This window comes from Apaloderma vittatum, unplaced genomic scaffold (genome assembly GCF_000703405.1).
Source record: "Apaloderma vittatum isolate BGI_N311 unplaced genomic scaffold, ASM70340v1 scaffold17932, whole genome shotgun sequence".
Taxonomy (NCBI): Eukaryota; Metazoa; Chordata; class Aves; order Trogoniformes; family Trogonidae; genus Apaloderma; species Apaloderma vittatum.
In genome coordinates this window covers 87854-98086 of record NW_009704370.1, presented here as the reverse complement: position 1 = coordinate 98086, position 10233 = coordinate 87854, and positions in this window count along the sequence as shown.

Genomic DNA, 10233 nt, shown 5'->3' with positions numbered 1-10233 from the left:
AAGCTCTTTATTACTTTAGCAAACCAGAGAGCCATCTTCAGTTGCACTCCAGTCCTGCTTAAGGAATAAGAAGAAATTAATGTGTTTATATGCCTTTGTCAGTAGGAACCTGTTTACTCTTTGAAATCTCTGGTTTTACTCATTCAAGGAATCAAAGATCTGGAAAGAAGTAACAGCTTAGAAGTAAAAGCAATACAAAGAAGCATTATCATAGATTATATGTAGTTTTGAAATATTACCTCATGCTTTAAGCACGTCATCATGTGAAATTTCTGAGGTAAAAGCACTTCTGCTAACCACAGCTCACAAGAGTAGTTTGTTGCAGTGCTTTCCCCTTGTTATTTTTTATCTCGCATGCATGATGAGTGCAGTCCAGACAGAAAAAAACAATTTTGGAAGTCACTTATCTATGTTACAGCAGATTTGCACTGTGTTCTTTTTCAGGTTCCATGGCATTTAAAAAACCCCAACACCTCAAGTATTTACATATTGTTAAAAGAACCGTTTCCAAGTAATGTGTTTTGATTTATTCTTTTTCTTACTTTAAAATAACAATTTTCTTCTCTGCTGATATTTTGCTGGTTCTTTGGTTAAGACTGATGGAGTCCATCCAAAACAGGCTGGACAACACTAACTTCTGAAATACTAATCTGCAGCAGCTTTGGTTTTGCTCGAGACTGACAGCTAACTTGAGTAGGCTCTGACCTCTAGCCAGGGCACCTTCACGGAGACAAAGCAGGAGTTACTGCTGATCATCAACCAACCAGCAAATAAATCTGTGTACAAAGAAATGCTGTCAAATATACAGCACAAATAAATAAAAATAAAATGTATTTCTGTTAACCCTTCACTGTTAGATAATTTGGGAGTTAGCAGTTACAAAGTTTTCAAACTCTAATGGCAAATGGCATATTACCACTTAATACCCCAAATCATTTCCAACAATAAATGTCTTTCTCTTATTCTCATTTTGAATTTTATATTTTACTTATTTAATACTAAAAAGATAGCACGTTGATCTCTTTTTGCCCTCAACATCCAGACATTGCCCATAAACACACAGTTAACTTACATATGAAGGCAAATATATTTGGCTATATATATACACACAGTCATAAAATACAAAGGTATAAAACTTCATTCTTTGCAACCATGTTGCATTTTTAAATGCTACGAGAATATGAAAACTAGATTTTACTACTTGCGTTACTAACCCTTCAGAAGGTTCTTAAAACTAACTAAGAGGTATCACTAATGTTCTTGAAATTACAAGCTTTCACTCTGACTACAATAAAAACCAGTCTCAAACTTTAAGGACGAACGCCAGAAATGTTTGAACAGTTCCAAAGATACTAAGTAGTTCTGCCAGATTTCTCTAGCAGCATAAGAACATCTTATTTTGCCTTTTTATAGTGGCTAGTGCTACAGTTTAACTTTTTCAGGGTGACCAAGTGTATAAGAAAATAGCTCTTGTGTTCAACGACTGACTACCTTCATAAAATACTTTTAGTATCTATATGATTATACTGACTTTTTGTTTATTCTGTATCAAGAGTGCATACTTGCATCTCTATTTCGCTCTTTAGCCTATTTTTTGTGAAATATTTTTGCTTTCTTCCATCTTCTTCTGATGGTGGACCAGTATTTCCTCTGCATTAAGAGGGAAATTTAGTTAATCTGTGAAACACATGCCATTCTATTTCCTCAAGAAGATAATGTAAATCAAGCCATACTGTGGATAGGTATGGACTTACGGCAATCAATTACTTCAATATTTATATAATTTGTAAAACTTCATGCATATTATCACACAGTTAATCAAAGCTGCTTGGCAGCTTCTTCCCTCAATCTTTAATGAGTATATCAATCCTCATATTGGATAGTGATACATACTAAGGAATTCACTTCAGAGCAGAAAACTAAAACCAGATTCTGAAAGGCTGAGGTTAATGTTACTAAAATAAAAAAACGTAATGGGTTCTTCTACCATCTGCTTAATTGGCCCCCCTGAGAAAAAGCAGTCCCTCAGGAAGAAGCAAGAAGCTACTAGTTGGGTTCATATCTTGCTGTAAGAGAAAAAGAAAGTCACGGGTAATCAATCATAATTTCTCTTCACAGCAAGAACCCTGATAAACATGTACGTGAAATTTTTGTTGTTGTGGATACTAAGAGTTTACCTATGTTCAAAGGGAAGCAAGAAAACTGAAGAGAAGCTAAATCTATTGAAGATTGGGAGATAAATATAAACTATTCTCGCCTTCAGTCTTTAAGGCCCCGAATATTTGAAAGCAAGGAGAACTCTTCAAGAAATAAGATGAAAAATTGTCGTAGCTTTGTATTTCTCGTTACGCATTAGCATTTGGTAGTATTAGAAAGAGAACATGGGCTCTTTTTGTCTGGTCCAGTATGACCATTGTTATCTTCTTGGGATGTGCGACAGATAAAAGGTGTCTAGAACAACAAACAAACAAATAAATCCAAAAATAAAGATGACATGGCTTCCTGTTCCTATTAATTCTTCACTACTTGCATTATGAAAGCACACAGAACCTCTCTAATTATGGGCCAAAGCCTCACTGCACTTAGTGTTATACCAACTCAAAACAGAATAATATTCAATACCTCTAATAATAATTTTTTGATCAAGCCTACCTATATTTCTGCAATACTGGCTGTCTTATGAGTGGCAAGACTATAGATTTCAGTTTCTGAAGTGATTTATTTATGCTTTGTCAACACATAAAGTGCAGTTCATCTCCTGCTACATTCCCTTTATGTTCCTATGCTTCAGATGTTTTCTGTTTTAAACAGAAAAAACCCAGATGTTTTGGCACAATATTAATTTACTCAGATTTTACATTCAGATTGAACCTGAGTTGTTAAATACAGTATTTCATATGAATGTTGCCTGCATCAGTCCACAACAGAGCCAGTAACAAGTTCTTCCCTCACCTTTTAAAGACAACGTTAGTGGTTCACTTCTTGTGAACAGCACTATAGAAAAGGTGAGCACAGAATTTTCTGATGTGCTCTTAAATTGTTTTTTCTGTTTATTTACTTCTGACAGAACAGTCCTTTTCTTGCTTAGGTTAATTTTCCTCCAAATAGATCATAAAAAAAGCCTAACAACCCTTAAATTTGTTTTAGCAGAGAACTCCTCTGATTTGGAGTTGGTATTTTGTGACAGCTTTAATACAGTCTTATTGCTGACTGTCACTCTTCAGTGTCTGTGCTCTTTACACTTAGAGAAGACTTAAATGATATTCCTGTATGCTAAAGCACATCACAAACATACTACCTCCTAGTTCATTCAGTTTGATCTAAAACAGCTACCTTGAGTAAGAACTAATACTGATATTGCTTTATACCACATGACTATTAAATTTTAATCACTAGGTTTTCTTAGTCTGATTAAGCAATTAAACTGCTTAACTGAAAACTACAGGCAATTGATTTATATGAAGGTACTAAGAAATTCCATTTAAAGTTTAAGAACAATTCCCTACCAAAGATAAACACACGAAAGCTCAAGTTGGAAAAGCATATTTCAGTATTAGTTGTTCTAGTACTGTTGGTCTTTTTGTTGTTTATTGATTCTATTTACTAGAGCAGTCATTCTGTTTCCATTTTCTAAAAAATCACTAACAAAATGGGCACTCTGTTCTGCTAATGCAAATTACAGCACAAGTGAAGACTCTTCATGCACTGTAAGTGTAGCTCATCATTAAACTGGGAGAAGAATTACTGCCTCTGTTTTTTTTAGCTATAAAAACTTGCTTTAAACTCTAGGCTGTCGTCTTTCATTTTGGACTATATAGTATTTGCTCTAACAAGATGGAAAGAAATGGAGCTTTTAATGCTATGTAATGGAAGTCTGGAAGAAGTAACTGTTGAGGAAACAGTTACTGTCGCTAAGGTTTGAGGAACGCTGAAATGAGCCAGACTACCTGCAAGGTAAGTAGCAGCTCAAAACAAAACAAGAATGTCCGAATTCACTCTACATTTGATCATTTTACTGTTTCTTTTACTCTAGGTGAGTATCAGAAGATTCTTGAATCCCTAGTTGAAGTGAAGTTCCGAACATAGAGAAATATGTCAGAACCCCCACAAGACTCCTCTAGAAAAGCCCCACAACCCCCCCCTCCCCAAACCCAACAAAACATAGAAAGAGACTTATGTTGATGGAAAGAGGGTTGTCTTCATCTGTTTATATGGTGCTAGGAAGCTGGAGTTTTCCTCATCAAATAGAAGTTAAGTGAACATATTATTTTGGCTTGAAGCAATCAAGACCACATCCACATCTCGTCACTAATAACATGTGCTACTTACTCATGCTTTCTCTGTAGCTTTGGCATCTTGCAGGGTGAAGGAGCTGTATAAAAGACAGGGAAGCTAATCACAGACACATACCACTGTGCTGACCAGTGAGGGTGCAGGTCAGAATTTTAAAAGATTACTTGTGTGCTCTTCCATGAAGGGAAGAAAAAGGGTAGAAAACAAAAAGGGAAACCAGGCAAGCAGAGAGTCTATAGAGGGATCAGATTTTATAAAATATTAAGTACTTGCTCTTGGAAAATGAATGATTTAAGATTTCAGCTTCAGTCTTGTGCCCTATAACTCATGACCCCCTCATTTTATTTACAATCCAGAGGTTTAGGCCCAGCACTAGCTACTTGAAGTCAAAGTGATTCTTTAAAGCATATGTGGTTTACAGATTACAGCAGAATCTTTCTACATAGTCTGCTATTTTAATAAAGAAGCATTTTTATTTTTGTTTACACATACAGTAATACTGTATCTACTACACACTAAATAAGATGCATTATTTATTTGCATTTTCCTGTCTGATTTTCTGAAAAGGCTAATGAAATTTTAATGGACGTGGTGAAAGCAACAGAGTCTGTATTAAAATTATATACAAAAAAGTGTCCTAAAAAAAGTACTATTAACATTGCAAAGTAAAGTGCTTAGGCTTGGAGAATGACACAGCAGAGGTGTCCATCGTTAACTTATATCTCTCCATGCACTCATGGTAATAGAATTTCACTTTATGTCCCAAATGCATTATGACAATTTTATTTACAAAACTCCAACTTTCTTCTCTCATGAAAGATCTACAAATATTTTCTTCCATATGTACAGCAATTAACTCCTTTCTTAGTCAAGACACGCTTTAATATCTGCTCTGATATCAGCATAAAACAGTCCTTTAAGCATCCTTTTCTGAAACACCTTATAATTAAAAACTGGTAATTTTTTTTTAATAAATACTAATGATGTCATTTTAAGAGAAATGGGTACTATCTGTGCCTTGCAGACGAGGAGCTGAAACAGAAGGATGAAGATCAATTCGGGTTCCCATTTTAAGACTCTCAAGGCCTGATTCCTCTGCTGTACACTCCCTCCTCTGAATACTTAACATCTCGCATTTCCTGGGCTCGCAGCACTGTTGCCACTGATGCTGGCTGCAGCCTGAAGACATTCAGCACTTTCGCAAATCAGCACGCGTGCAGGTCAGGCACCAAGGTGAAGAACATGCTATCTCATCGCCTGTGGTTTAAAGAGACCTCCGTGCCCCCAGCAATTCTGAGGTATAGGCACAGCTAGAAAATAATTCAAGCAGCATTTAATGGCTACAAAACAGGAAAAAAAAAAAAAAAGCTTCTTTCTCTATGAGATCACCTCCACCACTAACATCACATCTTTCAACCAGAATATGCCGAACAGCTACACATCTTACAACTTTGAAAATAAATGAAGTGAGGGCTGGGCCTTACACAACAGCTTTTGCTACCCTTAAGCAGACCCCTCTTGTGCTCTAAAAGTAAAGTCTTTGTGAAGAATTAGGTTTTGATTGTTCAAGTCTCACACCATCAGCACCCATCAGAAGCGTCTGAGTTGCCCTTGCAGACATCCTTATAGCTACTGTTTCCTCCTTAAGACACCTTAAACCTTCACACTTACGTTCTTTCAATAGAGTTTGTATATACAGTTTCCTAGGAGTGGGATTTTGGTGGTTTTTTTTCCCGTTGTTTAGGTTTGTTTGTTTCAAAAAATAAACTGAGTTTTCTTTACTGCAATGCTGGCTAGCAACCCTTTCTTTCCCACGTGCTTTATGGATCCACCGGCTGAGATCAGCACAAGTTAGTCCCTCTCTCAGGTGTCACCCTTTCCCAGACTGCATCTTCTCACAAAGCCACATGCCCAATATCCCTTTTCCCCCCATTCCCAGTATATTTTTCTAGCTCTCCCCAGCACCCTGCCCTCACTGGCTTGCTGTCTTCTCAGCCTCTAGCCATATATTCTTACCTTTTCCTCTCCTAAAGAAAAACAAATATCAGCGTTATTTTAGGAGACAGTAAAAGAACAACCTCTGTCAAAAAAAGCAAATAAAACCCACGCTTCAATTGACACTTGAATTGGAAGTTTTACTTCAAACGGCTCCAGTTTCACAGAATCTGTAATGGGATGTGTCACGCATGACACTTAACAGGTGATAACACAGTGACTACTACACACTAAACCCATACTTTATACACAAAAAGAGAAAAGAAAAAGCAAACCATCAGTAAAGAAGACCAAAGGTTTTTCCTGAGACTTAATGACTTACCCATATTTCCTAGAGAATGGGAGAAAAAGAATGATTGTAAGAAATAATTTTTCTCCTTTATGTTTTCTTCTTTTTGATGTATTTGCTCTTTTAATATAAACTCAGACTGGGAATTATTCGTCATAGCTTTTTTTTGAGGTACAACTCAGTAATAAGCAGTGAGTTATTTGATGCAACAGCTGACAAAATTTAGTCCTGAATGTAATACTCATTCTTTTTTGTACCTTTAAAATTAAAACCAGCGTGCTATTTTTTTGAAAAGAATTAAACTCTAGAAGCTTCGATCGAACAATTTTGTCATGTTGTTTTCAGAATTAAGCATCTAAGCAGATTATAAAGCAATAAAAAAAATAGAGGCATCTGAATAACTACACTATATTGGATTTCTCTTTTATAACATCTCTGTTTGTCAACGGCAGTATTACAACTGGCAACCAAAAAAAACCCAGCCCCCTTCTTGAATACAGGAATTTATGCCAACTGCAGATAGCAACAAAAATTGTAATTACATGAAAACCCCAAACAAATCAATGCCAGATTCTCTGTTCTGGTCCTACTGCACAGAGAGGCTTGAAAACTGCCATAAGCAAGTTAACTGAGGTTTTTGCAGCCTTTGTAAGAGCAATTACCCTTCAATAATGGATACAAACTTGTAGTTCCAAGTTCTAGCTCTGTTCTTTTTGTCCCTCCGTTTGCCAGGTCCTGACAACAGCACTGGAAGAGAACTGATCCTTACTTGAGCTTTCAGTGTGGCAGAATCAGGGTCTTGCTGCTATATGGCACTAAGGAAACTATATTTTGAAATGGAGCAAACTGTAGATTTAGGGTCTGCTTCTCTCCAGTGAATTCCCTGCTTTGCCCCAAGCTCACTGGTCTCCCAACACAGAACAGCTCCCTTCCGTCTGTGAACTTAGCAAGCCAGCAGCAACAGAAGAGGAGGAGGAGGTTGTTGCCCAGAAAAACCTCACTAGCACTGAAATGTGCTGTGCAAGCAACAGTCCCCAGGCCCTGGCTATGCCCTGCATGCTCTCCTGGCCATGGGGACCAGAGGGGAACCATAAGCAGAACAATACAGAGAAGGCCCTGCACGAACTAGTACCAGAATGGCCAGAAGAACTCAGTGAAATAAAGATTATGTACATATGACTGCAATAAGTCTGCTAATATCCTTGAAAATCTGGAGGTGAAGCTTTCAGGTCACAGATTTGCTTCCCTTGCAGAAACATATCCAATCCACAAAGTTTCTTTTAGATATAAGATCCAGCTTGAAAGAAGAGGGAAGGATTAAAGAAAGGATTTTTCACAACAGAAGGTGAAGAACTAAAAGGGCGAGAATCAGATATAAAATAGCCTCAGTATAAGTGTCAGACTACTTGGGGAAAAAATAATCCCCATTAAGTTTCTTAAAAACAGAAACCAACAAAACCAAACCAAACCATAAATAAGCTTGGTCTCATGTCAACAGGGGTCTTCTGTGCACTCACAGGGTTAAGATACCAATCACTATGTTCATTACTTGTAGACAAAAATGAAATGATTAGAAACTACATCACCTCATGCAAAACATTTAAGACCAATGAGAAATTTCACCTATCAAGATATTGGGCAGACAAAAGGGCAAACACTAGACAATCTTATATGTTTTGAAAAGGCAGCATGGTGCCATTGCCTGAGATAGAAAAAAAGTACCTGCTGGTAGCTGATGGTAACTCAAGGAAGTGCTTTCTACTCTTCTGTGAAATGCTTTCCATTTGGGTTGCCACTGTCACGTATAAAAAAACCTCTCTCATTCTGCTCTTAGGTCAGAAGAAAGCATTTCAGTAGCGCACTTGATTAGGGATGATATTCTGGATTCTTCTGTAGTGCTATGTAACTAAGTGCTACGTAGCACTGCTGTATTAAAAGACCCACTAAAAATAATGCTATTTCAAGAAATGTAATTCTGTTCTTCAAAGTTAATTTCTGAACCATATTGCTCTGCACAGCTTTTATTATGCAAAGATGCATATTAATAAATAGCGCCAGCAACCCATTTTATATAATAAAACCTTATTTCAAATGTTATGGAAGGCAAAGCACTGTACAAGACATTATTACAGAAGTGAGCTGGACTAGAAATATCAATTACTGGTAGCTACCTTCAAAATCCTTCTTATTGACATGGCAACATGATGGGACTTCAAAATAAAAAATGAAGGAGAAGAATTATTTGCAGTGAAGAATTATAAATGCTTCCCTGTCTATAGTCAAGCCTCAGAAGTTAACCTAAGTGGCAAATACATGGTATTACAAAACTCAAAAAACCAAACCCAGACAAAAACCCAAATGAAACCACAACAGTTAAATCTTCCATGGGGCTGTGTAATTTTTAACTTTCAGTTAACTAATTTTAAAAAAAAGTGTCCCCTTCCCTCCCTTCAGCCCATTCATCCAGTAGCTCATTTTGTTCAGTGCTCTTCTTTCTACAGCTCATATTTCATACTCCAAAATGTAAGTTAGAGGGCCAGATGTATTATCTGGGAAGTTTTCCAAATTCATTAACTCCTTGGCACCAATGACATCAGGATAGCCACTGCCAGCACTGAATATTATGCCCAGTAAAAACCCAGCTCCTGGAGGGAAAGGATTAATAAAATGAGGCAATCGGTAGTAGCTGTTGGTCTCTTTGGTCACAACAAGCAACTAAAAGAACGACAGTAGCTGCCAACACTGATCACAGTGAACTTTTCAGTACCTAGTACTCTGAAGGTCTTTCCTAAATATCCGCAAATCATTCAGCATAAAGCTTGAAAAATACGCAGATACCGCTTGAAGGAACACGAATCTAATAGTCAGAGGCAAGACTGGCAGGAAGGCTGTGACTCCAGTTCTAACTGCAGAGGGTGGTAAATGTTACCCAGGGCCATTAGAATGATACCGGTACTTTCTCCTCAATTACAGAAGATGCAGTCTGAGACAACTCATTTTGCTTTCTGCAATGGATGCAGTCCAGCTGTCGCCCACTAAAGGGCTGATGACTGAAAAGCTTTACAAGGCCCTAGAAATGCAGGAGACCTGATGGATCCACTTGATGTTTTCAGCTTTCTTCTTAGGGCCAAGGGGGTAGTTCCATGAAGGAAACCAGCTTACTATCAGTCATGCCGGCACTTTCGTGAGCCATCTGTTCAGGCACCATCACCAGAGAAGCTCTCTGATTTAAAGATAACAGATAGCAAGAGGTTCCCAGGATTTGAAACATTAAGCTTGGTTTGCTGGCTGCTATGCCTTACTCTGAATCTCCAGTTTCAATAAAAAGCACAGCAAATTCTTTACATTCTGCAAACTTGAAATTTATGTTCTTCAAACTTCAAGCTTGCTGTTGCTTATTCTTTCATTACAGTTGATGCCAGTTTCCTTCACCCCCCCATCTCAAATCACTTCTGATTTAGCAACGGTTCTTACTGGGGATGATATTCCAGAATTTAGAGATACCAAGATCTCAAGTCCAAATAACCACTTCTGCACAGTTACACTGCTTCTGCTTTCAGAGGAAGCTTTATTTCTGCATGATACAGCACTCCTCATATAAACATATCCACCATAATTACAAGCTCTCCTACCTTCATGTCAGAAACCACCTGGAA